Genomic DNA, 7,361 nt, shown 5'->3' with positions numbered 1-7,361 from the left:
TGGGTGTTCCCCTTTTTCTCTCTGTGGAATTTTCCCCATTGTTATGCTAAGAAGCTGTGGCTACCCCCTGGCTCAGCCGGCTGGTTTTCCCTCGAGGGGAGGGGGAGGGAAGACGGGGAAACACCGCGATGTGCAGGCAGCAGGTAAAGGAGAGGTTTGGGAGTCGCTCTCTCTCTCGCTCGTGGAGTCGGAGGAAAGACGCCGGTGCTGCTGCCGCCACCCCCTCGCCATCCCAGCGCCGGGAGCCGCGTTCTCTGCTGTGGGACACCGCACTGCTCCCTTTCCCGCTTTCGGTCTCCCAGCTCCGGACACCCTGCTGGGCACCGTGACCGACACCGTGAGCAGAGAAGTCTCTGCCCATCTCTCTCCCACCCGGGACGAGGCCGCAGCCATTGCCCCGGTCCTCCCGCAGCTGCGGGGGCGGGACCTGCCCACAGCCCCGGTAACTGCAGGGCAAGGAGAGGGTGTCTGCGGCCAAAAAAGGACTAGAACTGAGTTATTGTTCTGTTGGCTGTTAATTTCATAGCGGTTGGTTTTGTTTGTCTTGTTAGATATATTAGTAAAGAACTGTTATTCCTACCCCCCATATCTTTGCCTGAGAGCCCCTTGATTTCAAAATTATAGTAAAGTGAAGGGAGGGGGGTTTCTACTCTCCGTTTCAAAGAGAGGCCGCTGTCTCTTTTGGCAAATACCTGTCTTCCAAACCAAGACAGATTTGGGCCTGAGGGCATTGAGAGGAGGGTGAAAAAGGAATAACAGTTCTCTTGAATTACCTAAGGTTTGTGGTAGGTGACACCATGCTGTCCAGCTTACCCTGGTTTGGGCTCCATGTGGTCACTGCTGTATCTCTCCCATTTGCAAGCCCTTTTTTGAACATGGGTCTTATCACTGAGGTTATTGTGGCTATTATCCAGTTCATTCTGTGGGTTGATCAGCAGAGAAATTAATGGATTTTTAACTTTCTCTGGAAGACAATCACATGGATTCAGAGCTTTTGCACTCTGAGTGTGTAGTTTTGGGGTTTACTTCAATAACGGTGCTTACTGTGAGGAAGTGTCAGCACGGAAAATGTATTCCCAACCCATCACACAGTTTTTTAAGTCCTCTCCACCAGATTTGAAGGAGTTCAGATCCACTCTAAATGCTAATGATATCATACAGTGGCTGGTGTTGCTGATATGCCTGTTAAACCTGTTCTATTTAACATTCAGAGATAAGGGGAGATTGATTTGGATAACAACCCTGATACCTACCCCAGGAAATCGGGATGCTGCTGCAGAGACTGACCTCGCCCCACAGCCCACTTCAGACAGGAACCACCCAGAGTGGGTAGGGGAAAGAGATGACCCAGATGCTGAAGGAGTACCTTTCGCCAGCTGGTGAGAAACCCTCCCCCTGCCTTAAAGAGGGAGAGTCTGATGGTGCAGCAGTGGAACCCACAGACATTACATCTGTCCAGGTTCCAAATGTACCACAAGGGCAGTCACAGCCAGCAGCAGTCACCCCTGTGGAAACAAAGAAGGCTAAGATAAAAACAAAGCAGTTTTTCCAGTTACCAGTAGGAATCAGCTTGTGATTTGGATTCTAAAGTTTTGAAGACAGGTGTTGCACATAAAGGTTGTTTTTGTTTTTAAAGTCTCTCACACACAGCTCTGCAAGGCCCTGTGACTTTGAGGACTGTGAGCTCTAACAAATTGTGCATGAATAGGAAACTTGTAGTTCCTATCTGCATTACACACAGCAAAATGTAAAGTGTTTGGAATGGAATCAATTCTAACCCTTTTTTTTTTTTTGCTGCCATGCCATAAATTGTGTCAGATTCATCAATGAATTCGGTTCTTCCAGGATGGAGTGTGCAAGGATAATCCCTTAGCTCCTGTGTGGAGCTGGTGTGCACCAGGCCAGACACAGCACTGTCACCCATAGCCAGCCTCTGTCTGCACAGAGAGCAGGGAGCTGCAGCTCTGAGGAACTCAGGGCTTGGTGAGCAAACACACCAAATCCCTCATTTAGATCAGTTCCTTTACTGGACTATTTGTTGCTATATATTTAGTATATATTTATTTATAGTATATGCTGCTGGTATATTTTTATATCCCCACCCAAAGCTGAAAAAAAAGAACCCTGGCAGTTTGCTTTAGCTGTGAAGTCAAGAGACTAATTTCAACAGGTTCCAGCTTTGCTCCTTGTTTGAATTCAAAGCAAGCAAAAACCTCTTCTGTTGGTCACATCAAACCAACATAAGTCTGTGAAAGACAGAAGAGTGTAAAAATTAGTTCATTTTCTAGTACTTACAGTCTTCTAATTCAACCTTGGGATAATTATGCCATAATTCACTAGATCAAATAACTGATAAAAGCAATAGAAATTTTTTTAAAGCTAGGTTTAAAAAAAGTGGATTCATTTCATAAACAAAACCATGTAGTAAAAATACAGTAATTTAAACTTCTCAAAGCCCTTTGATGATGGAGCCCTGCACCCCAGTCATGTGCAGTGCAGGCTCAGCTGTCCCTTTGAACCCAGAGCTGCCAAGGATCAGGGCTGGGATGAGCCTTCACCCAAAAGTGAATCCAAAATCAGTCGAGAACAGGGCTCACACACAGAGCAAAGTCTCAAGACCAAAGCCAAACCTCCATCAGGTTGGATTTGTTTAAACACTGAATTGTAGAAAATTTGCTCATCCTGTAACATCATTCTTACCATGAAACTTTACATGAGCTGCTAAATAACCACATTCCCATCCTGAAATGCATTCCCAAATATTGTTGTGAACTTGCTCTGCCTCTGCCGCTGCTCCTGGGGCTGCTCTTGGCCACGCAGCCTCAGTGGGAGCCAGCACTGGCTGCAGCCCCAGCGGGCTCCCCAGGACAAGGCCCAGCAATTAAGAGGCCAATTAAAGCACTGGGCAGCAGCAGAACCCTTATCAGAGTTATTTGGACAACAGGGACTTGCCACAGCTCCACAGCAGCATGACCATGAGCCAGGCTACCAATGCAATGAGCAGAGTTTTAATAAAACTGTGGAGAAAAATCAGCAACTTACCGTCCTATCTGATAGAGCTTCCGAATGCCAAAATAGCAGCAGAGCAGGACAAGTGGCACAGTGAACATTGTCACTACTGTGCCGATCATGCAGGACCAGCGCACATTCTGGGGGCAGACAATTCTTGGAAGGTGCTCTGGATCCTGAGCATCTATTCCTGTTTCAGGGATAACATCTGTGGGAGCAATGGGGAGCGTGAGCCCGTGCTGTGCTCCACTGCTGAGCTGGCAGCTCGCTGCATACGGCCAGGACGTTCTCTGTTTGCCCCAAAGCTGGGGCCTGCAGGCACCTTGGCACCCCTTGGCACAGGCTGTGCCACCCAACAAAGCCCAGGAGGCCGGGAGGAGAGCCCGGGGCCAGCGCAGCTGCTTGGGCAGTCGCTGCTTCCAGGGAGCCGCGCCCAACCCATCCCTGAGCAGCCACTGCCAGCCCCGACCCTCCCTGCCCCGTGACAGCTCCCCCAGCCCAAGGGGACAGAGCCAGGCCCTGTCAGGACACACTGGAGCCCTGCTCTCCCCCTCTGCCCTTTCCCCACCATGGTCACCCCTTGCAGCCCCTCCCAGGTTTCGGGCGGTGTCTCCCACGGAGGGATCCCAGCAGGATTGCTCAGCCTGGCTGAGCCTGGCACAGCAATCACCTTCTGTGGCTCTGCCTGGCATCTCCTCCCTTTGTGTACCAGGGGCTGGCACGGAGCCATTGCTTCCTCCAGGAAGCGCTGCCTTCACCAAGGCCTTTTGGTCCACCTCTGGAGAAGGGAAGAGGCGCAGCTGGATCAGATGGAACCATTCCCCATTGGGGAGGTGGCATCTTCAGTAAGTAATATTTGTCAAAGACATGGATATGGATCAGGAAAAAGCCGAGGCTATTGGGGTTGCCACGGGGCCCTCCCTCCTTCAAACAGCCACCCCTCCTGATCTACCCTGAGACCAGGAAATTTCAGGGATCTCAGGGTGTGCATGGCCTGTGGGGCACTTTGGGCTCCCTGTCAGATGATGCCAAAGGCTTTCCTGCAGAGGCTGGGGAGAAGCTGCAGCCAGGCCAGGCTGGGAAACAGCCCTGCAGGTTGTGACAGCAGCAGTGGGACAGCGAGGCTGCCATGGATCCCTTCCCGCTGTGCCGGGCACGGCGTGTCCAGATGTGCAGAGAAAGCCCCCGGCTGCTGAGTGTCAGGAGAAGGCTGAGGGAAATGCACCCACCACGGCGTCTCTGCAGATCACTCAGCATCTGGTCCAGCAGTTTGGCTGCCTCGAGGGATTTCTTGTTTCCTGTTTCTTGGGCCTTGCCTGTTGGTGGATCTTAGAGCAAAGTAATTCAACTTCATGTGGATGGATTCCACAAAAGCAGTGCTCAGCTTGTGGGGTCAGCAGGTACACACTACTCACTCCTGCTATGGGAATTGGATTTGGACACAGCATCTAGCCCTGGAGCTGCCAAAGTGCTCCCTGCAGACACACCTGTAACTCAACAGCCACACAAGCTTCTGTCACCTGGTTTCTGCCAGGTTGCTAATGATTTTGCTGTGAGGGGAAGTTAAGAACTTACCTGCAGAAGCTCCCAAGAGTTCCAAATCATCTTCCACCCAACTTCCTTGAGAAGCCTTCGCAGGAACCTCACCTAGAAGGGAGCACAGGTCAGAAGCATTTCCATGGTGTGCTGGGATCCCCTTCTGCCTTAGGGAACTGGGCAGTGCAAGGAAGGGAAATGCACCCACCACGGTGTCTCTCCAGATCACTTAGCATCTGGTCCAGATGTTTGGCTGCCTGCAGAGATTTCTGGTCTCCTGTGTCTTGGCTCTTGGCTTTTGGACGACATTAGAGCAAAATAGTTGCACTTCAAGTGTATGCATAGGGTGAGGCTGTGGGAGCCAGATGTGAATGGACATGGCCAAAGCTGCAGAGGGGCCTGGGGGGCTCTGGGCTGGCTCTGGTCACTCTGCACACTCTTTCCATGCCCTGTTCAACATCCCTGGAGGGGAAACCAGAACAGCCCAGGGCCCCTGCAGACTCTCTCCCTCCCACAGAGGAAAACCATCCCCAACGCTCCCTGGGGAGAAGGGAGCGCTGTCCCAGAAAAGGGGAGCCAGGCCCCCAGCTCACCTGCTCCCTGTGCTCTCCACGGAGCTGCCTGGGCAGCCCTGGCAGGCAGGGCCAGTGCCAGGAGGAGCAGGAGGAAGAGGCGCAGAGCAAGGGCCATGGTGCCTTGCCCTGTGCCAGTCCCGCAGCTCTTGCTGCCCCCGCTGTCCTGACACCGCTGTCCCAATGTCAGCACCACTGCCGCCGCCGCCGCTGCTGCCGCAGCAGTTGTGCTCAAGGCCTGACTGCTCGGTGCCTGTGGTGCTGTGCAACCACGGGGCTCTGGCACCTCTGGGACCTCAGAGCCTGCTGTGACCTCACAGCGAGGGTGGAATTTTGTGGGGAGTGGGATCTATGTTCTTTGGGAGGGAGCTCATCCTGCCCAGCAGCTCTGTCCAAAGGCTGTGACACAGTCCCAGCCCAGCTGATCTCACAGCCTGGGGGATGAAGGGATGGAGAGCAGCCCTGCCGGGAAGGGCTTGTGGGTGCTGCTAGATGAGAGGCTGGACATGAGCCAGCAATGACACATCCAAAGGAGTGAATGTTGAAGGAGGTGATTCCACCCCTCTGGTCTGATGAGACCCCACCTGGAGTACTGCATCCAGCTCTGGGTCCCAACACAGGAAGGACATGGTCCTGTTGGAGCTAGTCCAGAGGAGAGACAAAATGAACTGAGGGCTGGAGCCTCTCTGCTTTGGAAACAGGCTGGGAAGCTGGGGGTGTTCATGCTGGAAGAGAGAAGGCTCCAGGGAGTTCTGATTGCTGCCTTTCAGTACCTTAAGGGGGCTTGTAAAAAAGATGGGACAGAATTTTTAGTGGGGTCTGCCTTCTCCGGGCAGGCCTTGGCAGCACCGCAGCCCTTCATGGCCTCCCACTGTCCCGTGCCCTCCACGCCTCCCCCAGGCCTGCCTGGCTGCTGAAGGAGCTCCAGAGGAGCCGCATCAAGAGGCACCTCAGAGCCCTCAGCAATCCAGCCAGCAACACACGGGCAGGACACAGATGGCGCTTCCAGGCTGGCAGAGGGGTGCTGGCCATCTCCAGGGACCGGTCTCTCAGGGATCCCCGCCGCAGCTCTGCCCGCCCGCTCTGTCAGAAGCCTTAAGGCTTCCACAGAACCACCAAAGGCCAAGGGCCTTTTGGCCACTTTCCCTTCCACTCCGCACGCTTGGCCAACTTGCCGAGCACAAGCACCCTTTTTGCCCTCTTCCCCATTGGCCTGAAGACTCTGGGCACCAAAAGAAAGCTCCTGGACCTCTGTGTATGACAACAGCAATTTACTAATCCTACAGTGGAGTGAAAGAAAGTCCTTGAAGAGGAGAGGTGTTCCCTGCAGGCTCAGGTGGCCCCAGCAGACGCAGCCTCCCAGATCAGTTCTTCATGGTGCTCATGCAGGACAACCAGCCCCTGCGACACAGGGAAGGCCGTGACTTCCAGAGCCGGCGGAATCCATCTCGCATCTGCTGGAGTCCGGAGGAGGGAATGCTCTGTACAGCTCTGTTGATGTACAGAGTCTGAAGAGCCAGGCATGAGATGGCAGGGCTGGTGTCATCTGTCATGTCCTGAAGGGCTGGAAGAGAGAAGAACAGAGCCACAGTCAGAGCCTGCATCTGCAGGGACCTGGGGAGACCCTCCTGCCCCATCCCTCCCACACGGCAGCTCTTGCCATAGCCTGGAGGAAGCAGGAGACAGCAAGGATCAGCTGGAAGGCGCTGGCCACCAATGTCCCTCCCGCAGGCCCCTGGAAGGTCTCTGTGCTCTGCCCACGCCGCCCCTCGTGCGCGCAGGGAGCAGAGCCCTCCCAGCCGGGGCAGGGAACGCAGCTGCCAGCGCCAGCCCCCGCTGACAGCCCGCTGGCCTCACTCACCCCTGCACATGAGCTGCAACTCTCGCTGCTGCTCTCTCAGGAACCGCCCGGCCATCCCTGCCAACACAGAGCCTGTCACGGCCCCAGCCGCACAGCTGCCCCGCAGCGGCGCTGCCAGCCCTGCGGCCACAGCAGCGCCTTCCCCTGCAGGGCTCAGGCCCGGCCCTCGCCGCATCCTGACGCCCAAGGACACGGCTGCGAGAGGGCGGCAGCGGCGCCGAGGGCAGGCGGGGCTCCAGAGCCCCGGCCCGGATGGCGCTGCCGGGGCAGCAGGCGGGGCTGGGGCCGAGCTGCGGCGGGGCGGGGAGGGAGCCGGGCTTGTGGCTCACCAAGAAACCTGAGGGCCGCCTCTCGCAGGGGCTCCTGTGGGCTCCGCAGGTACG

The sequence above is a fragment of the Sturnus vulgaris genome, unplaced genomic scaffold (genome assembly GCF_052056855.1).
Source record: "Sturnus vulgaris isolate bStuVul1 unplaced genomic scaffold, bStuVul1.hap1 Scaffold_198, whole genome shotgun sequence".
Taxonomy (NCBI): domain Eukaryota; kingdom Metazoa; phylum Chordata; class Aves; order Passeriformes; family Sturnidae; genus Sturnus; species Sturnus vulgaris.
This window is presented reverse-complemented; position numbering follows the sequence as displayed.